This window comes from Lissotriton helveticus, chromosome 4_1 (assembly GCF_964261635.1).
Source record: "Lissotriton helveticus chromosome 4_1, aLisHel1.1, whole genome shotgun sequence".
In the NCBI taxonomy this organism is placed as follows: domain Eukaryota; kingdom Metazoa; phylum Chordata; class Amphibia; order Caudata; family Salamandridae; genus Lissotriton; species Lissotriton helveticus.
Genome location: NC_136063.1, coordinates 635,648,791 through 635,676,655, shown reverse-complemented (window position 1 = coordinate 635,676,655; position 27,865 = coordinate 635,648,791).

The window sequence follows — 27,865 nt, the reverse complement described above, 5'->3', positions numbered from 1 at the left end:
ACTGAGTAAAATAATTGCCTTGTGCTCACACGACTCTGGAGATACACTCTTGATTAGGGGAGAGCAAAGTTGTCATGTTCTATGGTTGTCAGAAACTAAATCCCTTCTTGTCTAATCAGGGGAGTTAATTCTTTCCTGAACATTCGAGAAAGTTTCTAGCGAACTCTGAGCTACGCTGGCAAACCCAAAACTTAAGTCTAGTATCGACAGTAGTAGACCTAGTTAACGTCTGGCCTAGGCCTTTACTGCTGTAGGTATTATTCCAATGCGCAGAGCCTATTGGGAAGATAGGAACTACACTACAGTAACTCAATAAACAGACTACTAAAGAGGTTTGCCTAGGCCTGGCACTGCAGGCAGCAGTCCGCAGCACGCGAAGTGACAGACAAAGTCCATCCTGCTTACAGATCAGTGAATACTCAAACTATCAATCCACCCACCACCACCACTATTTCTTCTTATAGCCATGTGTCTAAAGGAAGGAGTGGACTTCAGTCTGTTGGGGCTGATTTAGAAGTCCCTTGCGGCTCATTTTCCTCCATTGTTGCGTGACTTTTGTGACGCAGCGGCAGAACAAAAGACTCGCCATGGTGTTGGTGCGGCGTATATATTAAAAAAAAAGAAATTATGGGCGATGCATCACGTTGTAAAGCCCTGCGCCATCAGGGGGCGTTCCGGCGCAAGGGAGGGCGTACCTGCGCAGGGACGAATCCTAAAAGTGGCTGAGGGAAATCTACAAGATGTCAATCAGTCACTTTTAAGACAATGATGCATGAGTCAAACCCTGCGCGCTTGAAGCCGACGTACGGCTTGATGCAGCATTGGGGAGATAGGGTACCCCAGAGCATTGCTGGAGCTGCGCCATCGTTGGCACGCAACTCCAGCAATGCGCCGCCTTTACGGCACAGATGCGTAAGGCTTCTGTGACGTTTTGGGCCAATGGGTGGTGGTGGCATGGCACACAATTACTGCCGCATCCCTGCTACTTTGCAGGGATGCGCCGGTAATTGAAAATATGACCCTTAGTGTCTAGCATTACGCAGTTCTTATCTTTACACTACACTCATACATCATTTCTCAGGCCAATGAAATGAACACAATGTACAAAACAAATAAGCATAGTAGCAAGCAAGGCTACTGAGAAGGAGAGCAGTGCACCTGAAATGCATAGAAGATTTTCAAATATAATTTACCTACAATGTAATCGGCAGCATTATTGCTCTTGGTAAAGAACAAAGATTTGCAAATAACAGAGCCGGATAAAACAGAGTAGTGATGAATAGCTACTACTACTCACCAAGCCCGGGGACCTCTACGCCGAGCGCGTCCAGCAAATCCCGTTCCCGGTCCATGACATCGGTCCAGCGGTGGGTGGCCTGGTTATATGTGCGCCGGACCCCAGAGAGCTTATACATGGCCCGGCACACCTTCTCCCACCGCTTCCGGCGCTCCCGGATGCCATAGCCAGTTGCGATCTTGCCGCCTCCCAGGATCATCTTGGGGAGGCGGCGCTGGACGTGGAAGATGAGTGCGGCCACTTCCTCCGCGCTGAAGATCTCCCGCGGCACCACTTGCTCCCCCCTCAAACGCCCGCACGGGAGCCGGGCACGGGGTGCGGGACCCTTCCCCTTCTCAGGGTGCTTCCCGCCTCCCTTTACCATGGTCTGGGCAGAAATAAACTTAAATGATAAAGAAGAAATAGAATAGTGAAGAAGAAAAGAAAAGAGTTTAAAAAAGTAGTTTAAAAGTAACTAAAAGTAGCAGAAAACACAAAAATATACAGCTAGAAAAATAGAGGGATAGATAATAAGTAAAATAGATTAAATAAACTTCAAACAAGCAAAGGATGGCAGAGATTCAGAGAGGATACAGAAAGCATGCCCAGAACCATAGCAATGAATGAGAAACAAGATGGCCGCGCCCGTTCACGACCGCGTGGGTAAGTTCACGCGAGATTTTCCTCGCGAGCACGCGCGAAATTGTACTAGCGAGCAGCACAGTTTGCGAGATTACACATAGCGGCCGGAAACGGAATTACGTCACGCAAACAAGATGGCCGCGCCCGTGTACGACCGCTAGGGTAACTTGGCAAACGTATAGCTACAAGCGCCTCGCGAACACGCGCAAAAGCACGCGAACATACACGTCGCAAAAAAAAAATAAGTGTATTCGCAAGCATTCGCGGCTCCCGAAATCGATCTCGCACGGATTCGCGCCCCAAAAAACGCGCGAAATTGCAGAAAAAACAATTTTTGCTAAACTGAAAGCAATGAGCAGGTGCAAAAGTTCAAACTTAACATTTGTAACATTCACTGTAGTGCTTCCTGAGGGGCCCCTCCAGAGTTTGCAACTATTCTATGACCCTGCTATGACCCAAACAGCAGGCTCATAGAATAGCTACAAGTAGACCATAAAGGTCCTGTGAAAAAAAAATTCACTGCACAGAAAGCAAATTACAGATAAGGAAGGAAGCAGGTGCCAGCCAGACTGGAACTTTCTAAATAACTGACACATTAATCAACCCCCAATTAATTCATGGCAGTTGAAGTAGGGGAGGTGTGCTTGCTTTTTTCACCCCCCATAAACTACAGTGATAAACAAACCTAATGGGTGGCAGTGAGGATGTACCAGAGGGTGGCATGGGTGTCCCAGAGGGTGGCAGTGGTGAAACAGAGGGTGCTGTGAACCTGTGATGATAAACCAGACGTAGAAACAACATAGTCGCGGCCGTTGCGTGCCGAAAAGTAAGTTTGCAATTGCGAAATTGTCCCAAAATCGGCGCGAACGCTCGCCAACACAAAAAACGGGAAAATCCGCAAATCCGCGAGAGTTCGCGTATCTTCGCGGATTGCGAATCCGTAAATCCGCAATTTCGCGTACGCGAGATCCGCTAGATCCGCCCATGCTTAATGTTATATTTAACTTCTACGCTATCCAATGCTTTCCCTACTGGTGCACTCTCTGGAGTGGGAATAGTAATTTTTACCCCTACGCTATCCAACGGTTTCCCTACTGTTGCACTCGCTGGAGTGGTAATAGTAAATTTTACCCCTATGCTATCCAACGCTTTCCCTACTGTTGCACTCTCTGGAGTGGGAATAGTAATTTTTACCCCTACGCTATCCAACCCTTTCCCTACTGTTGCACTCTCTGGAGTTGGAATTGTAATTTTTACCCCTTCGCTATCCAACGCTTTCCCTACTGTTGCACTCTCTGGAGTTGGAATAGTAATTTTTAGTCCTACGCTATCCAACGTTTTCCCTACTGTTGCACTCTCTGGAGTGGGAATAGTAATTTTTACCCCTACGCTATCCAACGCTTTCCCTGCTGTTGCACTCTCTGGAGTTGGAATAGTAAATTTTACCTCTATGCTATCCAACGCTTTCCCTACTGTTGCACTCTCTGGAGTGGGAGTAGTAATTTTTACCCCTACGCTATCCAACGCTTTCCCTACTGTTGCACTCTCTGGAGTTGGAATAGTAATTTTTACCCCGACGCTATCCAATGCTTTCCCTACTGTTGTACTCTCTGGAGTGGGAATAGTAATTTTTACCCCTGCGCTATCCAATGTTTTCCCTACTGTTGCACTCTCTGGAGTGGGAATAGTAATTTTTACCCTTTCGCTATCCTACGGTAAAAATATTGTATATGTTTTGTAAATAGTATGTATATATATATATATATTTCTCTACTGTTGCGCTCTCTGGAGTGGGAATGGTAATTTTAAGTTCTATGCTATCCAACATTTTTATTACTATTTCTTTTTACTTATGGATTTTAAATAGTATTTTTATTTATTTAGTTATTTAATTTTTTTAATACATTTAGATAGTGTAGTATATAATTAATTTTAAAAATATTAAAGGTATATTTAATTTTTTTAATTTATTAAACGTAACTCTTTACTTTTTATTTATGTTTTTGTTTTATGTTTGTAAATGTATTTGTAATTTATAATATTTTTTATTAATTTATAAATTATTAAATTAATTATTACAACGTATTAAGTATGTATATATTATACATTTTATGTATATGTTTAATTAATGTAATATTATTATATATGTATTATGTATTCATTTTAAACATTATTAGATAGTTCTAATTATGTTTATTTTATTTATTAGTGTTATTTACTTTATTTTACATTTATATTTTTACAGAAAAAAACTATATTTTTAACATCGATATTTTTAACATCTATATTTTTTTTTGCCATTTTTGTACTTACCGCGTTGTAGATAGAATGTCGATATTCTTGCCTTCGATATTTCTGCATCGATATTCCTGTAGGTCGATATTTTCTAGGTCGATATTTTGACAGTGATTCGTAAGAGTAGCTCGTGGGATAAGGAATGCAGCTGTGATCCTATTGTAAGGAAGGTTCTAATATTTTTGCCACTCACCAGGCCAGAGCACTTAAAAAGACAGGCACAGTTCAGAACTGTATCCTTTGGTCATTTGGCCTAATTCTGCCTAGCCCCAGCAAAATCCCTTCCAACAGCTTCCAAGACCACTGTATTTCTCACTTTATTTGCCTTTTCCTTATATATGTTTTCCTATCTCTTGTGACATACAATAAAGCATCCATCCATTCATACATCCATTCATTGCTCTCCAGTGAAATATTATTCTGTGCTCAGCAACCTATATAGAGTTCTTTGGCTATTAGCCTTTCAAATACGTATGTGTTCCCATTAAAGACTCTATAAAACGTACCTCTCCTCTGTCTTCCTAGCCTTGATTCAACTTATAAAAACAAAAAAGAAAAAACGTTTTTATCCTGATTAATTGATTTGGTACCAAAAAGGCGTTTTACAGTTGAGATAATGTGATGTAGATTTTCCATAAACTGGTGTAATATTGAGATCATGAATGAGAAGCGCTTAATGCAACTTTCATTGGAATCCATACATGTAACTGAAACATTTTGCCATTCAGTTGTATTGGCAATGTCGATATTCACCACGGATACAGGTAGGCACCAGCCACCCGCTCCTTCCTCAAATCTAACTCGCCTATTCCACAGAAAGTGACAGTGATGATGCACTAAAATGTCATTTGTACATGAAAGGCGAAATTAGGATCATATATAATGCTATAATGTATTTTTCTTAGTCATTTGTGTCCATTGCAACCGCTGCTACAGGAAGGCTTCAGGGAAGTTGTTCTGCCGACCGCTGATTCCTTTAGACACCAGTTTACTAATACTAACCCCTAGTTGAAATTTGCCTCTTCTACACTTTAAATGGCATTATTACAATGCACTTTATTAAATTAACTCACTTCCATTGAACTGACCCAAGGTAGCATCTTATAATGGATGTGATAACCAACAGGGAGCTCCAGTCATAAACATCATTAACATGGAGCATTGGCAGGCATCAAGTCGCATAGCGTCGGATGCCAACCAACCCACTAGTCCTACGAATTTTTCCACAATGAAGGAAAGAATTGTTCTTCTTTGAAATACTGTATTGTGTAAATTTTTGTATCACATTTTTTCCTACTTAATGCCCTTTATACCTAAACAAGAAGGCAACTGGAGGTAAAGTTCAGGGTGGACCATGACTTTGAGGGGGTTATATTTGGTCTGCTTTCACAATAAGGTGTTTATCCATGAAATTAATTGGATTAACAGCCCTTCTCTCCCATTCCCTCCCCATGTCAATAGCTGAAGGTGAGTGAGGTCAATGTGGTAGCGGATGCCATAGCCTCACTTGAAAAGCAGCCGCGGCCCGTGGAAGGAGTTCGGTGGGGCAGGGAGGCGGTGCGAGAGAGAGGCAGGGTGGAGGGTGGTAAACAACAGAACATGGATAGTTGCAGGTAAGTAAACAATTTAATAAATAAACCGAAATTCGTTTTATTTAATAAATTGTTTACTTACCTGCAATTATCCATATTCCGTTGTTTACCACCCTCCACCCTGACCCTCCCCCGCACCAACTCCCTCCACGGGTCGCGGCTGTTGAAAAGGTGAGCTTGAAAAAATCAAACACATTAAAAAAAATTATAAAATCCAAAAGGATATAATTCATTTTGATCAAGTGAAGGCTCACCCTTACATTCTGGATGAGTTTTAATCCCAACCAAAAGAACAGTACACTGACAATTACCAAACTTGGGTCCGCTTTAGGAGAAATACAGCCATTACGTTCTCTGAATCCTCTGCTAGTTCATCAGATGAGTCAGGCAGCAGTACTAATCCAGGGCAATGCCCTTCGACATCTGGGTATAAGCCTTTTTTAGGACAACGCGGTTGTGGGAGAGGCCCTGTGAAAACCAGCCAACAGTGGAACTTCCAGGCGGGTAAACGACAAACCTGCCGAAAATTCTATCAGTGGGGCCCACCACAATAACTGATGTAACCACTTCTAGATCTATTTCTGATACTATACCGATTTTTAATTTGTCAGACCACACTTTGTCCTCCGCTGAAATTACTCTTTTGAGTAAAGGGCTCAGTTTTGTGCCAACTGAAAAAACGTCTTTTTGACATATAGATTGGGATGTATGACAGTACAACGCGATCATTTTGATCGCAGTACTTTACATCGTAGTTTTTACAATGCAAGTCGTTACAACGACTTGGTTGGAGGGCACTGGATTGAGGATTATTATGATTTTCTATTCCAACTCCATCCCACGTAACAGTAGGGAAGGTGTTGGAATAGAAAATCACACTTAACCAAGAGCGCCATCCAGCGCAAGTCGTTGTAATGACTTGCCTTGTAATGGCTGCTTGGTAAAGGTTGTGCGGTGTAAACACTGCGTTGTAAACGATGTTTCCCACAGATGGAACTCTTAGTTTTTCAGGAAACTGCGTTTAAAAGTGTTTTTTTCAGACATGGTTGCTAATGAAATTTTTAATCCATCCAGATTGAGACCTCTTTCTATGTTCAATCCTCCAACCAATAAGATGCAAATTGAATTGCTGGCATTTGAGTTGATTGTCTTAAAGGAAGATACAGGTTTGGACAAAGGGTTTGAGTATATTCCATATAATATTTCCCTGACTGAACGACAAGCGCTTCGCGCTTTGAAGGAAAATCAGGAGGTTATTATAAAGCCCACAGACAAAGGGCGGGGGAATAGTTATTCAACCCATGACCAAATACAAAATTGAGATCGAAAGACAACTAGGCAATGTAAATCATTATACGACCTTGAGGGCAAATCTTCTTTTGGTGATTCAAAAACTAATTATGAAATTATGACAATAACATCTAAAAGCTAAACTGGCTGGCTTTCTTAGTAACAAAGAATTTGAATTCTTGAATACAAAATCGCCAAGGACTCCTGTCCTATATACACTTCCAAAGGTGCATAAAGATTTGATTAATCCTCTAGGACGACCCATCGTTTTTGGCTGTGGGTCGGTCCTGGAGCCAATATGTGATACATTGATGTGTTTATAAAAGATTTGGCCATCAGCGCCAGGAGTTATGTACGGGACAGTGGGGATATCATCACCCAGCTTGAATTAATGCAATTTACTCCAGAAACAGAACTATTGGTGTGTTTGAACATCGAGTGCTTATACACCAATATTCCCCAACTTGAGGGAATGGAAGTGATCAGAACAGATCTGGACACAGGACCTGGTCCAGTGACAGTTCCGACTGACTTTATTATTGATTTGTTGACCATCTCCCTCACTCGTAATTAATTTGAGTTTGATGGGCATTATTATTTACAGATAAAGGGCACTTCAATGGAGGCTTCTTATGCCTCCAATTTTGCAATTCTATATGTTGATGATTTTGAAAGAAGTTTCATCTATGATTTAGAAAATAATGCATATTTCGATAACGTACGCCATTGGCGGCGTTATATCGACTACATTTTCTTTGTTTGGACAGGCAATACTTCTGGTTTAGCTACTTTTTTGGAATACCTTAATTCAAGATCACTTGATCTCAAATTCACTTCTCATGCCAGTAACACACGTGTCGACTTCCTGGATCTTACCATCATTCTGCATGACGTGGTATTGGCCACAAAACTCTTTACTAAGCCAACAGTTTGCAATACTATGTTGGAGTACACCAGCCACCACCACAAGGGGTTGAAGGATGGTCTCCCCTTCCGGCCAGTTTCTGCGAATTCGCAGAAACTGTCATTTTAAAGAGGATTATTTTCGAGAAGCTGAGATTCTTGCCAAAAAATTAGAACACTGTGGCTACCCTAAGAGACTTGTAAAACGATCATCGAAGAGACCATGGTATAACCATTGTAAATTCTTGCTCTCCCCTAGGCCACCTAAAACAATGGAGCATATACCTTGTGTTACAACTTTCAGCACACAGAGTAATAAGATAACCAAGATTATCAAAAAGCATTGGCCTCTAATTTTATCGGCAGGCATTACTAATGAACAACCCCTCCTCTCCTTTAAAAGAGGTGGAAATATAGGTGACCATTTGGTCCGGGCTGCACTTCCCAGTATTGAACCTCCTGATTTGATAACCCAATGGGCCTGAATAAGATTGTGGGCCACTACCGGTGTGGTAATTGTTTAATGTGTGATTCTACTCTTAACACAAAACAATTTATCCGTAGTACAATTTCATATGACCTTCGTATTCATACTAATTGTAATACACAAAACTTTGTGTATGCCATTTAGTGCCCCTGAAATCTTATCTATGTGGGGCAACCCACTCAGAGAATAAAGGCCCGTCTAGCACAACATAAGAGCTGCATTAAATGTAAGAATGAACATGTCCCCCTAGTATCCGATTTGCGCTGGCAGGTTATTGAAATGATCAAAAAACCTTCAAGGAGTGGCAGCATTGCGAGCATATTGAGTAAAACCAAATGCTGTTGGATTCATAGATGCGATAGCATCAATAAAGGTCTGAACACTCTTGAAGAATGTAATGCAATAATATCTGTATTATTATATGTAAGAAATTGTAAAATGTTTTATGTACACATTTGTTTATGGTCAGGCCAATACTCTTGATTAATTGGAGTCTTTGGTGGTTATGCACAGTAATAAGATTACTCATCATGATTCTGTATTACTTTGCAATATTGTTTCTTTATTGTTTATCTTCTTTTTTCTTTATTTTTTCAATCTTTTCTATATTCTTTTCACATTTTTCTACATTTCTCTAACAACTCAGGGGGTAACAGACTTGTCCAACTAAGGTGGATTACATACTTATTTCCTCAGCGGATTGAAAATTGGAACACTCAGATTTTCTGCAGTATTCATGTACAGAAGAGTTCTTCTTTTTTAAACATAGATTCTGCTCATCAATTTTAGCCTTTTTTTGCCTGGACAAAGTTGCATTTAGCTGTACCGGCACCTTGCTATACGCTTGGCATATTGCTGGTATATCTTTGATAGCAAGTTTGTCAACATAATTTTCTTCTTTTCCATAATGACACAGGATAATTATACATCACTTTTTTGGTCACTTTAAGTGACTGTTCACCACATTATGGCCGCCAAAATTTCCCTTTTATTTCTTTGTGGCTACATTGAGTGATTGTTCACTCTAGTATGGCAGCCAGATTCTTCTTGGTGATTGCGTTCCTCTTTCTCTTTCGATGCGGCTTCGGGAGATCCACGTAATTTCTGTTTACTCCATTATGGTTACTAGTTTTCTTATGTCTACTTTGAGTGAATGTTCACTCTATTATGGCCGCCACATTTCTCCCTGTAATTGCGGTCCTCTCTCTCTTTCGATGCCGCTTCGTGAGTTTCATGTAATTATTTTCGCGCCTTCCGAACCCTATTTATTTTCTGGGTTGCTTTCGGAAGTGATATGAGATGTACAAAAAGTTTTTTAAGTGACAGAGGTAAGATGATCAGTGAAGGCATCTAACAGACGCTGCCATTTTTATAGGCAGTTATGACTATTGCTTAAATTGATCACAGTATTGAGCTTGCGGCGACTGCTTAATCCCTCGGGGGTCTGCATGTATCTAACAGATGCTGCCATTTTCATAGGCAGTTATGACTATTGCTTAAATTGATCACAGTATTGAGCTTGAGGCAACTGCTTAATCCCTCGGGGTCTTCATGTATCACTTGGTGTTTTTTTGTAGAGCCCGTTGGGTGGTACTTGGCCATTGTGCGCAGCCCTTATCAGTTTGTGCTGGACCTATACCTTGTCAATACAAAGGTAATATTACTGGGTTCCGGGCTGTACTTTAGTTACCTTATCATCTATGAGCATTGTCTGAATTTGTAATTTCCATTTCTTATTTTCTCTCCTTTCTAGTTTTGTGCCTATGTCAAAATTATTTTAATTATGTAGCCACCAGGACGGATATTGAAAACTGCCAGATCCTGTGGGACTGGATTGTGTATGTGTGTGTGTATATATATATAAATTACCTACTGGCGGTCGCCAGTAGGTAGTTATAGTTAGGATTGGCTACCATAGGAAATCCGCAACATTCTATTGGGAATAACTCTGGCGCCGGTTGAGGAATTTGTGTGTAATTTTCCAAAATTTTGGCCAGCTGCGCTCCTTCCCTGGAAGTTTCGGGGGGATTCGTGAAGTGGGGGCCGAGAAAAAAGGAGGATCCCAAAACGTGTTTTCCCCATGTTAATTACCATAGGACGGCCTGACGAGTCTACAGCCCGAACCGCTGAACGGAATTACGCCAAACTTGGCAAAATTGTAGGGACTGGTACGCAGATGTGCCTTTGCTATATTAGGGGAAAATTGCTCCAGTGGTTTTTTTGAAAATTAACTTCAAAAACACATATATATCTATAGGCGTGCTCCGAGCGCTCACAGATGCGCGTACCGGGGAGCGCACCCGGCGCGCTACGGGAGTGCGCGAGCGGAAAGCTGATTGGCTGTCGGGTGTCTGTCAACATTCTAAACAGTCCGGAGAGTCCGCCATCTTGTGTCTCGGTAGAATCGAGACACAAGAGGTGAAAAAGAAAGGGGAAATAATTAAAAGGGGGCAGAGTAGACACCCCCTGACCCTCTAGGTTTTCTGAGGGGGGCCTAGAAGGACTTTGAAGGGCAGAAAAACTTTTTTTTTTTAATTTTCACGGGGTAAGCGCTGGCTGCGCTCTAGGGTACGCTCTCCGGTACGCACAACCTGAGCGCACCACGGGGAAAAACAGTGTAAAAAAATAGAGTAAAAAAATAATGTAGACTGTTTAGAGGTAAGTTAGCTCTGAAAAGAGCTGTTGTGAGAAGTAGGTGTTTTTTGTACCTACAAGTAGGTACCAATGCAGAGTCTTATATTCAAGAGGAAAACTCTATTCCCCTCATCTGTAAAATGCACACCATCTCTCCTATAGATGTCTTGCATGTTGTAACGCAAGCTGTTGTGGTAAATGGAACCCATACTATAGTCTCTGAGGTAAGCAGAAACAGATTTATTCACATGTTTCCTTGCTTTCTCAATCTGTGGACAAAATTGGTTGGACCAGTTCCATTTTTGCCTTTGGCATATATTAGAAAATACCAAGGCAGTTTTTGGAAAAAGTGCCATCAATTGCCCAAAGATGTCCTTTAAAAGCATTTTCAGACCTACACCAGTCAAAGTGCCTAAGTCATTTCCACCACAGTGCACTATTAAAAGGTCAGGGTGTGGTAAATGCATAAAGGATTTTACCAATGGTATCAATTGGTGACTCCTCAATCCTCTCTGTCCAATCCATACAATGCCCACATTTGGTAAATCAAGATTGTAAATACCTCTGTTAGCTGCGTATTTTTGACTCCAGTGGACATAGCTATGACCCACAAACCAGACTTTTGTCATTGTGAAGGTAGATTTGCTTCAAGTCAGATGAGTTGTGGAAATTAAATGGCAGTTTTATTATGAAAAAAATGGTTGTGAATCAGTGCAGTTGAATAACCATAAATGATTGGAGCTTTGTTAAAAATCTCCACTGAAAATGAGGGTGCATGCTTTTTTTTTGTAAGAAGTCATTTCAATGGTTGAGAAAAAGTCATTTAAAGAAACATTGCATTTCATTAGCTAGTAGATTGAGAGGTCAAACAGCCCTGAAGGATTGTTTTGCAACATAGTATGATGAACTTGTGAACTGTGTGCTGGTTTAAGAGGGAGTTACCATGGTTACAGGGTAAATGAGCACTGGGGGGGTGGGTGAATGTTATGTGAGTTTCAAAGGCTTGAAATGTACAACCAATTAAAATGTGCAGTTTGGTTTTGAATTTGTGTGGGAACAATTTTTATTGGCTATGTACAAGAATATGGGTCTGAAATGAGAAAGAATCTGTGCCATTATTGAAAGGCTCCAGTGAAGGAAGCATTGTTCAGATATTCTGCTTAAGAATATCTGTTGACTGTGACTGACACTGTTTTACATCTTCCAAAGCATTTTTAAAGGTGAGTAATGATTGTTTTAAAAAAGATAGAGAGCTTAAAGATTTTTGACAAGTATCATAGTGAGTGTCTGTGTGAATTAAGGAATTATATGTTTACCTTTTTCCATAATGTTAGCTGTGTGTTTAAAAGGTAGACTTCTTTATAAATTGTTTTTTATGCTTGGATTCAATGCTGGTTTAGAAATTGTGTAATGGTTTCATTGGACTTGTAAATATGCTCTTTTTTTGAAGCGCCTTCTGCAACCTTTAGCATGGGTGGAAGCAGTGAATGTATGGAGAGGGATAGGAATAGCAGATTGAAAACCATATGAAATGGTGTGGGAGATGCATAAAGTATTTCATTAATGGTATCAATTGAGATGGAATATAAGATAAATAGGGGCATATTTACAAGACTTTTGCGCAAAGTTTCACATGGGTGCAAGCTGAAAATGCATGCAGAATAATAAAATTGGCACCCAGACAAGAATATGAAATGCCGTGAGAGATGTTTAAAGGTTTCTTTTAATGGCATAAATTGAGATAGAATATACAAAAAAAAGACAAGCATATTTACAAGCTGCGTGCGCAATCTTTGACATAGCTGTGTGTTTAAAAGGTAGACTTCTTTATAAATTGTTTTTTTATGCTTGGATTCAATGCTGGTTTAGAAATTGTGTAATGGTTTCATTGGACTTGTAAATATGCTCTTTTTTTTAAGCGCCTTCTGCAACCTTTAGCATGGGTGGAAGCAGTGAATGTATGGAGAGGGATAGGAATAGCAGATAGAAAACCATATGAAATGGTGTGGGAGATGAATAAAGTATTTCATTAATGGTATCAATTGAGATGGAATATAAGATAAAGAGGGGCATATTTACAAGACGTTTGCGCAAAGTTTCACATGGGTGCAAGCTGAAAATGCATGCAAAATAATAAAATTGGCACCCAGACAAGAATATGAAATGCCGTGAGAGATGTTTAAAGGTTTCTTTTGATGGCATAAATTGAGATAGAATATACAAAAAAAGACAAGCATATTTACAAGCTGCGTGCGCAATGTTGGACATAGCTGTGTGTTTAAAAAGTAGACTTCTTTATAAATTGTTTTTTCTGCTTGGATTCAATGCTGGTTTAGAAATTGTGTAATGGTTTCATTGGACTTGTAAATATGCTCTTTTTTTTAAGCGCCTTCTGCAACCTTTAGCATGGGTGGAAGCAGTGAATGTATGGAGAGGGATAGGAATAGCAGATAGAAAACCATATGAAATGGTGTGGGAGATGCTTAAAGTATTTCAGTAATGGTATCAATTGAGATGGAATATAAGATAAAGAGGAGCATATTTACAAGACTATTGCGCAATTTATAAAGAAATCTAGCTCATAAACACACAGCTATGTCAAAGATTGCGCACGCAGCTTGTAATGCTGGTCCAGAGATATGTTTAAAGGTTTCTTTTAATGGCAAATTAAAAAAATTAAAAATTAAAAAAGATAAAAAATGCAATAGATCTCGCCCTCGGTGTCACACATACTGTTGGCAGAGACAGACATGGTACATTATATCTAAAATCCTATTAATCCACCTAAGATCACACTGTAAGTGAAGCTTGATTCACCCATCATTGTAATCTTAGACAGAGTCACACATACTGTTGGCAGAGACACACATGGTACATTATATCTAACATTCTGATCATGTGCCTAAGATCACACTGTGACTGAAGCTTGATTCACCCATCACTGTGATCTTAGGGAGAGTCACACATACTGTCGGCAGGGACAGACATGGTACATTATATCTAAAATCTTATTAATCTGCCTAAGATCACACTGTGAGTGCAACTTGATATAATGAGCAACTCGAGTGCTAACATTCAGAATTTATGGCAAACGTGTGACACATCTGAATGCCTAGTTAATGCAACTAAAGTAAACCAGCATTGAAAATGCAATAGATCTCACCCTCGGTGTCACACATATTGTTGGCAGAGACAGACATGGTACATTATATCTAATATTGCGCACACGGCTTGTAAATATGCCAATGAAACCATTACATTATCTCTGGACCAGCATTAATGTCAAAGATTGCACATGCAGCTTGTAAATATGCCTGTCTTTTTTTGTATATTCTATCTCAATTTATGCCATAAAAAAAACCTTTAAACATCTCTCACGGCATTTCATATTCTTGTCTGGGTGCCAATTTTATTATTCTGCATGCATTTTCTGCTTGCACCCATGTGAAACATTGCATCAAGAAGGCATTCAGATGTGTCACACATATTTCTAAAATCCTATTAATCTGCCTAAGATCACACTGTGAGTGAAGCTTGATATAATGACCAACTAGAATGCTAACATTCAGAATTTATGGCTAATGTGTGACATATCTGAATGCCTTCTTGATGGAACCAAAGTAAACAAGCATTGAAAATGCAATAGACCTCGCCCTCGGTGTGATACATACTGTTGGCAGAGACAGACATGGTACATTATATCTAAAATCCTACTAATCTGCCTAAGATCACTGTAAGTGAAGCTTTATTCACCCATCATTGTAATCTTAGTCAGAGTCACACAAACTGTTGGCAGAGACACACATGGTACATTATATTTAAAATCCTATTAATGTGCCTAAGATCACACTGTGACTGAAGCTTGATATAATGAGCAACTCGAGTGCTAAAATTTAGATTTTATGGCAAATGTGTGACACATCTGAATGCCTTCTTGATGGAGCCAAAGTAAACAAGCAATGAAAATGCAATAGATTTGGCGTGATGTTAGGCACATGTCCACCATATTACATGTAATCTACCATCTCTTTTTCTGCAAGCAGTATGTGTGTCTCTGCTCACATTATTTCAAAGTATGTACAGGCCAAAAACAGACCACCTATATATAAACAAGACATACAAATTAATTAGTTAATCGTTTTTGACAGAAAAGAAAGCACATGTAATGTAAATGAGCCTTTTGTTGTATACTAGTGTTTATATTGATTACTTATTGTAATTGATGTGTAATATGTTTGTAGTGGTCTATAATATGTTATTTTTTTCTTTACTACAGATTATATAATCATCTATACAAACAAACTAAAAGATGCCTTGTAAAGAAAGAAGAGAAAAAATTCATAAAAGAAAATTAAGGACTAAGGGAAAAGAAAATCAACAACCGACCAAAATAAAATCTTCAGAGAAAAAGAAAGATGCTCCTGGTAAGCAAACAAAAAATTTTCTCAGGAAGTTATTGAAATGCCAAGAATTTTTTTTTTTTTAAGAAAGAACAATGAAATACCTGTAATTTCGAAGAAAACAGGATGTCCTTCTAAAAATGTTAGATCTGTACAAGGACATGACATTTTGCATACCAAACGAAGAAGCAAGCAGTTTTCTGAAATACGTAGACGAATGTTTTACAACAGAATAGTAATCAATTTATTAAAAAAGGTATAAAAAAAGACTGCTTTTTAGGTTTAAAGTATTTTATTCATGACAACATGTAAGGACAAACAAACATTTCAAGAGAAAGTAGCAGGGCGGAAAAGCAAGTGTCCAAAAGTACCGCTAATGAATAGCCATCCGTTAACTCCGCCTGCGCTATGATAGAAGGCTCTAGTCGCCTCAACATGTTATGACATTACCCCCGAAACCCCCCCACCCAACATGCCCCCCCCAACACCGAACTCCCATCCCCCCCTCCCAATCCCACCCCCGTCCAGTGCACAGTCTCCGAGCTCAACATACATCAGCGCTACAATACGAAGGAGAGAAACTCACAGGAAGATTAAGGGGCAGACTCCACCTGGGCTGGAAGCCTCAAAAGGCGGAGATATTTGGGACAGGTAAGTTCCTTAAATTCAGTAAGCAATAGGGAGTGAAATGGCTGCCAGAGCTCCCTAAACTGGTCCACATCACCCGCCACCGTGAGGGACAGCTTCTCCATACCCAACACATGCCACAACCTGTGGAGCCAGCCAGTGATAGACGGGACTGTAGCAGTGTGCCAATGAATCAGAATGTTCTGAACCGCGGAGCCCAGAGCTATAGCTATTTGTCTTCCTCTGCGGGAACGAAGGGGATACATCAGATCATTCGGAAGTCCCAGCAGGGTATAGGCAGGGAAACGTGGCAGTTCAATTTCAAAAGCAGAATCAATTTCATCCAACACTTCCTTCCAGTAAAGGTCTAGGAGCGGGCAATCCCACAGTACATGCGTAAGAGTACCCTTATGTCCACACCCCCGCCAACACGCATCCGCCTTACTACAGTCAAACTCATGCACTCGTTCCGGCGTGTAATACCAATAGGTAGAGATTTTAGTCAAGGTATCTGTGAGTCCCATGTGGTAGGCTGAGTGCCGCGCTCTATAGGCTATGTGTTCCCATTCCTTAGGGCTCAGCGTCCTCCCTAGCTCCCTCTCCCAACGCTCTCTCCCAGGGTGATAAAAGTGTGGTGCCGGGGGCTGCAGCAGCTTGTACAAGTCAGTAATCAGTTTGGAGTCCGAAGTCCGTGTCATGAGCCAGTGCTCATAAGGGAAAAAAGGCCGATCGGCCGTCTCTCGTACCTGCGGGTGGAGGGCCCAGTGGCGGGCCTGCATGTAATGAAGTCGCTCCGTTTCTGGAAGCGAGAACTCCTGGCGAAGTTGGGGAAAAGGAACCACCCCGTCAGGGCCATAAAGATGACACAAGGCTCTGCACCCCGCCTGTTGCCACCTCGCAAACGCTCCTCGTTCCATCCCTGGGGTAAAGTCTGGATTGTCCACCAGCGGAGTAAGCGGTGACGGGAACGTGGTGAGGTCACGTAGAACGCTCGTAGCATCCCACACCCGCAGTGGCACCCTCGTAACAAAAGAGGCATCGAGATTTTTGGGCCGATGTGGGCGACGCAGGAAGGGGATGTCCTGCAGCGGTCTCCCAGCCACCGCCTGATCCTGGAAGAGCCAATGCTTATCAGACTCCCACCTACTCCATTCCACCAGGAAACGCAGCTGTGCTGCCTGGAAGTATTTGCGGAAGTCTGGGATACCCAGTCCACCCACTTCCGGGGCCAGCAGCGAGAGGGCCCTACGCAATCTAGGCTTCCTCCCCTGCCAGACAAACCGAGAAACGTCGGCCTGTAATTGCGAGATCCATCCTCCGGGCGGTTGGAGCGGCAAGGCCCGAAAGAGGTATAACACCTGAGGTAGAATCGTCATTTTAACAGCAGCTATCCTGCCAAGCCAGGAGAAAGCGCCTCGATTCCATCGGCCCAGTTCCTCCTTGATCTTGGCCCCCAGGGCTCGATAGTTTGTCGACACCATCGCCGCCACGGTAGGTGCAATCTGGATGCCCAAATAGGGCACTGCTTCCGAGGACCACAACATGGGAAACCGCTGCTGCAAACAGGCCCTAGTGACCGGGTCAAGGGAGATATCCAGCGCTGCCGATTTACCCATGTTCATCCGAAATCCAGACACCGCGCCAAAAGAGGATAGTTCCTCCATGCATGCCGGGAGAGCCACGGCGGGCCTGTCAATAGACAATATAACATCATCAGCGTAAAGGCTAACAGCGTGTGTGAAGGCCCCCATCCGGATGCCGGTCACTCGCGGGTTATCTCGCACCCGCTGGGCAAAAGGCTCCATGTAGAACGCGAAAAGCAAAGGGGAAAGCGGGCAACCCTGCCTGGTGCCCCGTTCAATGTCGAAGGAGGCAGAAGCGTGCCCATTAACGCGGACCACCGCCGATGGACGAACGTAGCAATTAAGGATCATGGTGCGGAATTTCTCACCCATACCCGCTTTCATGAGCACCCGCTCCAGGTAAGGCCAGTGGACTCGGTCAAACGCTTTCTCTGCGTCCACCGCCAACATCATTCGCTCCCCCGGAACCCGAGAGGCCTTCTCCAGCAAATAAACAATTCGTTTCGTATTGTCCACAGTCTGCCGCCCCGGGACAAAACCCGCCTGGTCAGGATCGATAAGGCCGGGCAGATGGAGAGCTAGTCTAGCAGCAAGTATCCCCGTATACAGTTTTAAATCAATATTCAGAAGGGAGATCGGCCGGTAGGATCCACATTGCCTCGGGTCCTTACCTGGCTTAGGGATAACCGAGATCGAGGCCCTGAGCAGATCAGGTGGAATGGCCCCGGCCTCCGCAAAGGAGTTGAAGAGGCGCGTCAGGATGGGTGCCAGCGTCATGCAAAATGTTTTATAATACAGCGCAATGTAGCCGTCTGGGCCCGGTGCCTTTCCGTGCTTGAGTCGGGCAATGGCAGAAACTACTTCTTCGATCCTAATGTCCCTGTCCAGATAGTCCGCCTGCACAGGGTCCAGAGAGGGAAGTGCGATCGAGGCCAGATAAGTGTCCATCGCCTCCTCATCCGGAGGATCCCCGGTATAGAGGTCTTTGTAAAAGCCCCGAAAGACTGCAGTTATCCGCTCGTCTTCAGCTTCCGGCATGCCCATCGGGCCAGAGATCTCCTTGACCAGCTGGCTCTGCCGCGCCACACGGAGCCTATTTGCCAACAACTTGCCACAGCGGTCCCCTCCAGTATAAAAGGCGTGTCGCAACCGCAAAGCGGCGTACTCCGCCCGGTCGAGGTCCAGGGCCGCCAGGAGCTTCCTGGCTTCCTTGAGCTGCCGCCAAATTCGGGGGGCCCCGGTTCTGCGATGGATCTGTTCCAGTTCCCTAACACGATCTGTGAGTTCATCTCGCTTGGCCTGCCGCTCCTTATTGTCCGCCGAGGAAATCGCTATAAATTCCCCTCTGATGACCGCCTTCAAAGCCGCCCATTGCGTGGCCCGACTAGTGTCTGCATTATCGTTATGGGATTGAAATTCCTGAATCGACTTTTCAATGCTAGCCACCACTTCCGCCCTATGCAGCAGCGTATCCCGAAGGCGCCACGTCCGTGGGCGGAGCGCCGTCGGGGGCATAGTTAACAGGACCTCGACCGGGGCATGGTCCGAGAGGGAGATCACACCCATTTCAGATCCAGATGCCAACGCTTTCACTGGGGAGGTAACCAACAGGTGATCTAACCGTGCGTATGTTTTGTGGGCATGAGAATAGTACGAGTAGTCCCTATCCATCGGATGCAAATGTCGCCATATATCAAGTAGGTCCACCTCGTCCAGCTGAGCCTTACGGCCCGCCGAGAGTTCTCCAACCTGAGGGGAGCGTTGCACCGACCTATCCAGCGCAGAGTCGAAGACAATATTGTAGTCTCCCCCGAGTATGACATGTCTATCCTGGGAAGATGTGACCTCCTCGATCGCCGCCTGAAGAAAGCGGTCCTGACGGTCATTAGGACTATAGAGGGACCCTATCGTGAAGAAGAGACCCCCAATTCGAAATCGATAAGCCAGCAACCTACCCTTTTGTTCAGCAAATTTGTGGAGAACCTCCCCCTGGAAACGCCGCGCCACCAGAATCGCCACCCCAGCTGTTTTAGTGGTGCATGAGGAAAAGAATTGTGAGGGGAACTTGTGTGAGCGGAGTCTATGAGTGTCCCGTGACAGTAGGTGCGTCTCCTGGAGGAGACAGATATCTGCCTGTGTGTTCTCTAAAAGTGAAAGGACGGCTCGCCTCTTCACGGGATTATTCAGACCCCGGACATTCAGGGTCACTACCTTACAAGTGGTTGGAGGCATGAGTGGTGTTGTAGTAGAAAGCAACAAGGACCCACCGCAAAAACAGGAGGACAAGAGCGTCAGTCAGCCCGTGGTGCAGCAGAGTACCATGCATAGAATATTGACACAAAAAGCAGACAGCACCAGGCAAACCATAAAGCAGGCCACCTAACCAGCAGCTCACCGCCCTCAAGAAACTTCCGATAACCCCCCCCTCCTCTCCCCAACATCCATGCCAAGCAGAGAGGCAGATCGCCCCGTTGAAGCCATAGCCAATCAGAAGCAGATCAAAAAGCACAGACAAAGTCAAAATGACCAGGAACCCCCGTGTGCACTGGACGACCCTCCCTCCCCATCCCAAACCCCCAGACCCCATCTCCCACTCTGTTCCCCAACTCCCCTTGCCCCCCCCAACTGTTCCCCGTCCTCCCCACCCACCCTCTCGTAGCCAGCCCCCTCCCGCAACTGGGACCGGATCAACAACTTTAAACACCCCCCTCACTACCCCCCCAAAAACTTGTAGACCCATTGTCCCAGTCCGGTCCTTATCGGACAAGCCCGTGGAAAGTCAGAAAAAGTGGACGTCCAGCCACCTCGCACCCCCCATTCCCCCCACCCCCCCAGACCCTCAAACCTGCAGCTCCATCACAGCGATGTCGATCTCCCCCCGGAGTTCACTTATGCTGTCAGCGCCACCCCAGTTGCTGTATCAGCTCCAGTTCCATCCTGTACTGCTGCATCCGACTCCGCTCGGGCCATAGGAGAGTCCGGCCGCGACAAGGAAGCAGATGATCGCCGGCCGGGGACTGTCTGCCAACCGTCTCTAGTAATACGGCTCCGGTGCGGTGTGTGAGCTCCGTCCTCGGTGGCTGTGATCCCCAGCACTCCACACGTGTCCTGAAGAGAACGCAACTGGTGCAAGGTTCCGTTCCACCTAAAAATGAGCCGGAAGGGATGTCCCCAGGAATATTGAGTGCCATGTTCCCTGAGAAAGTCAGTCGCAATTTTAAAAGCTTTGCGTTTTTGCAGAGTAGATGCGGCCAGATCCTGATAGAGAGCTATCCGGTGGCCTCTGAATTCCAGGGAGGGTCTCCTCCGGGCTTCCCTCAGTATCCGCTCCTTCAAGGGATAGTCTGGCAGAAAAGCCAAGATGTCAGGAGGAGGCGCTGAATTTCGGCGTTGCAGACCAACCCTGTGCGCCCTGTCAATCCGAATGGCAAAGTCAGCCGGTTCCCCCAGCACCTCTCTGAACAGCTCCCCGAGGTAGGTCGCCACATCTTCCCCCTCTTCCCGGGACGGCACGCCCCGGACGCGGATGTTGTTTCTCCTGGAGCGATTCTCAAGGTCCTCTGTGTGCGCCTGCAGGTCAAGGTGCTGTTCCCGGAGTCGGACGACCTCCTGTTGCAACTGTGTAATTTCTTCGTCCCTAGCGTGGCCTGCTTCTTCCACCGTGGACACTCTGTCACCGAGACCGTCCACCTCCCTCCGTATCTCACGGACTTCACCTGCGACCTCCTGCTTAAGCGTCTGAAAATCGTCCCTCAATGAGCTGAAGAGGGACTCTAGGAAGGACCTCGTAACTGGGGGTTCTCCTCCACTCGCTCCTTGGGCACCGCTCGAGTGGGGTGGGGATGGGTGACCTCGGTCCTGTCTTGCAGTGCTCCGGTTCAGCATCTCTGGCAGTGTGCGGTCCCCCTTCCGGGACCCCTTGTTGTTCGACATGTTGGCTCTCGAGGTGCTCTCCTGAAAATCCAACAGCCCAATCCCAGGTGCAACTTCGGAAGCACGCTGCCGGACTCCCACCAGCGGTCCGCTGCCTCGGCGATAGACCACCCTCCCGGGCCTCCAGCACCAATCCGCCCGGCTCCGCTCTCCTCTTTCACTGCACAAGCCTCGCGGCCTCAGGCTCGGCGTCACTCACGGCACCGAGGGATCGCCCTTCAAGCTAGGCCACAGCAGACCCTCAGGGGCCACGTGGGGGTTGCAGTAGTGTCCGGGCGGTTTTTCCCGTCTCCCACGGTCAGGCCCAGAATGCCACCAGGGATCCCCTTGAGGAAGGGGTCTATCCCATTTCTACCCCGGTGGCCAAGTGCAAAGGCGGGCAGAAACACAGAAGCCCAACTCCCGGTCCCCGGTGGCCTCGAGGGGCGATGGCTGCCACAGTCTTATCCGTTGTTCCCCAGCTGCCTGACTCACCACAGGGTTCCGCTTCCGCCCAGGAGCGCCGCTCCGTGCTCTGCAAAGTCTACCGGGGGGCCGGGGGGCCACTGCTGTGCAGCGTCTCCGAGGCCTGGAGCGCAGGCCGAAGCCACGGCCTCGCGTAGCAGGAGGCCCCAGGTCCGGCACCTCTCTTTCTGTACCCCTGCTCCAGCCAGTCCACGCCCCGACGGGGTGTCGCAAGACCAGGCAGGTCCGTCCGGGTCCGGTAGGCAGGGCCCACAGTGCTCGTCGACCCGCCTAGGGGCCGTCAAAGTGGTCGAGGCCTATGACCAGGCCCAAGCTCCGGCCTCGCGTGATGTCCGACGCCGGCCTGGCGTCGGAGTCTCTATGGCTCCTGGTCCGGGAGCCCAGGCCCCCGGCCCCTGCTGCAAGGAGAGGCCCAAGAAGCCGGGACAAGCGGGCAGGGTCAGCGACGCTGCAGCAATCACCCGGCCGACGTCTATGGCCGGCAGGGCCCGTTTCTTTACCCGGCCGTATGCTGGGCCTCGCTCGCTCTCCGCAACGGCGCCCCGTCCGGCGTCCGCCCAGTGCCCCAAGGGGGGGTCCGGTGATCTCCCAGATGCTCCTCCAGTGCAGCGGGCCCCCGCTCTGTGCAATGCAGCGTCCCGGGGGGAGGATTAGCGCATGTACAGCAGGCTTAGGGTCCAGGGATGGCGGAGCTCACCGAGAGTGCGACTACTCAGCCCGCCATCTTGGCCACGCCCCCCAAGACTGCTTTTTAAAAGAAAAAAAAAACATAGTTAAGATCATGGATGAAGCATTTAAAGTGAAAAATAAATTGTTTTGTTTAGTAATGAATATAATTCGTACACTTGATAAGATAATCCATGTGTTCAAATCAAAATGTAAGTGGAGGAGAGTAATTAATCGAACTAATTTCTGTGATGTTTTTTCTGGAGAATGGAAGCATAGTTCAAGTTCTGAGCCATTTTTTAATGAAGAAAGTTACTTTCAAGATAATGATTTGGTGCATGCAGTTGACACCAGTGGTCGAGCATATGAGGTGAAGGACGGTTGTCCGGTTGAAAAAGAAGAGATTGTGCCTAGAAATACAGAAGAGATGTTAGCTGATGAAGTTTTAGGGAGATGTCCTAAGGCTCCAGTATATACATGGAATTGTAGTAGTATTTGTAGTGTCCGACAGGAATCAATTGATTTGTTTAGCAATTTCTTACGGACATATACTAAAAAAAGTGTGAAACAAAAAATTAAAATTTTACAAGAGTTAGATCCTTGTAGAGTGAGAGAAAAAACAGGTTTGCAAGGGCATTCACTGGCTTGTCTTTCAAGAAAAGTATGTCAGAGTGTTTTTCACCATTTTAGGATGTTGGCAGTGCATCATAATAAAGTGAGGAAATTAGTGAGAAGGTTGTACTATGCAAAAAGTCCAGCACTTAAACTAAAACAGTTAAACAGTGCTCTTTTGCATGGAACTGAATTAGATGTCAAAAACATTTGTGAAATTGAGTTTTGTTACTTTGGTGAAAAAGAGGTTAGTGCAGAAATTGACACAGTAATAGAAGGTAATGTAGAATAGAATGTAGAGATTTTAAGTAGAGAAATATTTGAAAATGAAATTATAAAGTTTAAAGTGAATTCAAGTGAAAGGCCTAATTTTTCTTGTGTTTGTTGTCGACGGACTCATTATAAGCATCAGACTAGATTAGTTGATTTATATGTAAAAAGTGAAAAGATAAATAATAATGAGTGGAAGGGTTTTGCAACTTATTTGTTGGTTGAAAATTGTTTTGATCTGGGCTCTGATCAACGTATTTGTACATATTGCTATAATAAATTAAATGAAAACAGAATGCCTGCTAGAGCTGTTCATAATAATATGGAGTTGGTAGACATTCCTTCTGAATTGATGGATTTAAATACCTATGAGTCTATTCTGATTCAATGTGTGCATCCTTTTCAGGCTATTGTTCGCATGGAGCCTAAGACAGGGAGATTGCCTCATTCAGATTTACAAAGAGGATTAAAGGGAAGAGTTGTTTATTTGCCTCTAGATTTTAAGAAAAATATTGATACAATTGGTGTCGAAAAAGTAGAAGAGGAGCCTCTGGTTATTCTAGTTAATGGTGTACCGACAAAAAGTAAGAAAATCTGGCAAGAATTAGTGGATGTTAGGAAAGTCAAGAAGGCAACGTTGTATTTGGTAAAAAATAATCAATATTATAGAAATGTGTATGTGGGAGATGAGGAAACAACTGTACAAGAGGACACTGATGTCTCTGCTGGACAAATAGAAAAAGTTGATTTCTCTAGAAGTGAAGAAATTTACGAACATTATAGTGTTCATCCATTGCATTCCAAAGAAGTAATGGGGAATGCTATTGACTTGTTTCAGATGAAAAAAGCCGAAGGAAGTCCCATTAGTGTATGGGAGGAAAGTTTAGAAGCTCGTTGTTTTCCACAGTTATTTCCAACAGGTGAAGGTGGACGATATGACGACCGACCTGTTCAAATTCCTGCATCCGAATACCGGACTTCAAGATTATATGCAGAAGATACAAGGTTTCGTCAATGCATTCCATATTTGTTCCATCTACTGTTTGAGAGTGACTTGTCTGGACTTTCCTATGCAGTAAACCATATACTGAAAAGTGGAGCACATCTACAAAATGTTTCGGCAAGGGATTTTATGGATAAAGTCAAACTGCAAGACAGTGTTTTGGAATCTCAGCTAATTAATCTCATGGCATGTCAGCGTGGTACTAACGAGTATTGGTACCGTCGTCATGGGGAATTGAAATGTATGCTAAGAAACTTACCCCCACATGCATCAAGCATTTTTGTAGTCGCAAACGGTGCGATTCCTTAAAATCGGCCGTTTGCGAATGCAAAAGTGCTTTTTGGGATGCATGAAGCAATTTTAGAATTCGTAACATTTTTGCGAGTTCTAAAATTGCGGGTGCTTTTAAGAAGTCGCAGATGTGCGATTTCTTAAAAGCAATGCATCATTACTTTTCAAAGTGTAAATTCGCAATTAGGGTGCCAAATTTACCGAGTGGTTGAACCACTCGGTAAATTTGGAAAAAGTGTTTCAAATGCTGAAAAGGTTTTTTTTTTCAACATTCATGTTTCACACACACATGTCCTTAGGACATGTGTGTGTGAAACATGATGCGAAAAATACATTTCAGGGGTGCAGGGGGGGGTCCTTTGGACCCCCCCCTGCACCCATGACATTTTCAAAGTGCCACTCGCAATTTGCTAATGCCTTCCCATTGACTTCTATGGGCCTTTTGGCCCATAGGAATCAATGGGAATTGCGAAAATTAACTTAAGAATTCGGTATTTATTTGGGATTCGGTAAAAATTGCGATTTTTACCGAATCACAAATGAATACCGAAAATAATGATGCATACCATTTTGCACTTCTTAATTTGCGATTCCTTATTTTTCGCAAATTAAGAAGTGCAAAATGTCTCAATGATGCATGTGGGGGATAGGAACTCCTGCATTGTTCCTCACTCTTAGCTGTGCTGAGTATGCTTGGGAAGACTTACTTGAATTTCTACGAGAGGCAAATAAAAACATTCAAAATATTGAATACAAGACACCTGGAGAACTGTGCTCTTTGGATCCAGTTAATGTATGCAGGTATTTCAATCATAGGTTTGAAGCTATGATGTCTTTTATTACAAACAAAAAAAATCCTCCGCTTGGAGAGGTGTTGGATTTCTTTTGGAGAAAGGAGTATCAAGCAAGAGGTGCTCCTCATATACATATGCTGCTATGGATTAAAGATGCACCTAAATTTGGAACAGATTCAGATGAGAAAGTGATGAGTTTCATTGAGCAGTATTCTACATGTGCTGTTCCGAAAAGTACAGGAGAAAACAATTTAAGACACCAAGTTTTACACTTTCAAAGTCATCGTTGTGGGAAATACTGTCATCGAAAATACAAATCCAAGGACAAGTTCTACATGAAATTTTGTTTTGCATTTCCACGTCCAGTAACATCGAAAGGAAGAGTCAACAATTTTATGTCTTCTCTGCGACATACTGTGACAAGAAAATCACCCAAAAATACATACAACCTAAGAAGAAATGAGGAATCCAAATTCATAAATGACTACAACCCAGTCATTTTGTCCATGTGGAATGCTAACATGGATATTCAATATGTGGCTGACAACTCTATTGCTGTGGCTCGATATGTGACGTCTTATATCACAAAATCAGAAAAAACGGAACTGAAGGAAATGTGGGAGGAAATTTCACATGAAAAGAGTCTAAGCAAGAAATTAGACAGTTACAGTCTGAAGATGTTGTCGCATTGAGAAATTGGACCGTATGAATGTTCTGATCGTTTGTCATCAGCAAGTCTATATGTCAAATCTAGAACCATCATTTGGGTGAGTCTAGGTCTTGCTGCAACACGAAACCGAGTTTTGAAATCTGTACAAGAAATTGAGTATTTGGCGGAGAAAGAACCAGACAGTACAGATATTTTGAAGACAAACATGTTGGATACATACTATCCAAATAGAAGTACTCACCTTGAGAACGCTTGTCTCTATGAAGTTCTGCAAACCTACATTTAAAAAAAAAACATCACAGAAGACATCAATAAAGGTGTATATGCTGTAATTGGATGTGAAGGCTGTCTAGTAAAACAATGAAAAGGCCATTTGATTAATCATCGAAAATTGAGTTGTGATTCTCCAGACAAAAGGGAATTTTATTACTTAGCTCTTTTGCAACTCTTTAAACCTTGGCGTAGAGAAGAGGAACTACTTGGAGATTTTCTTACTTATGAAGATTCGTTCAATGCAACCAAGGATACGATAGAATGTCCTGTTTTTTTCAAATTATCTGCAAATGTTGAACCAGGAAATACAGCAAGAAGCTATAATTGTAGCAGAGATTGCTATAGACAGTTCTCAAGACAGTCAGAGTTCTGCTTCATTGAGTCAGGATCCACTAGGAGGACCAATTATACAAAATGAAGCTGCCACTGCCATGGATGAAGTTGAAAGAGCCATGGAACAAGCTCAGGAGGATGGAGTTGACTTAGAAGATTTGGAAAAAGAACTAAACGTTGAGAAGAGACAAATATATGACCAAGTCACACAACAAATTGAGCATGGTTTATCTCATGAGAAAAAAGAGTGCTCATGTACATCATTTGTACCTATCCGACTGTATGTGAGTGGAGAAGCAGGAACTGGGAAAAGTTTCCTGATTAAAGCGATTGCAACATATTTGCAGAAAACAACGGAGTCATCGCTCTCTTGTGTTGTTACTGCTCCAACTGGGTTGGCAGCACACAACATTAAAGGGATTACTTTACACCGCTTATTGATGCTGCCAGTGGAGCATGATAACAAATTACAATACCACAAGCTATCTGGAGAAGCTTGTTGTGAAGTTTCAAGAGTCCTAAAGAAAATGAAACTCCTTATCATTGATGAAGTAAGCATGGTATCAAATGTAATGCTTGCTTTTGTCCATTTAAGAATGCAAGAAACTCTTAAAACAGACTATCATTTGTTATTTGGAGGCAAACACATCATTGTTTTTGGAGATTTACTGCAACTAACTCCAGTGAAAGGGCAGCCATTGTTTAAAATGCTTACGCATGAAGATACCAGGAAGTGCTTAGGAAGCATTGGAAATGTTAACATATGGCTAAATTTCAAATATGCAGAACTACTTCAAAATATGCGACAGGCAAAGGATGAAGATTA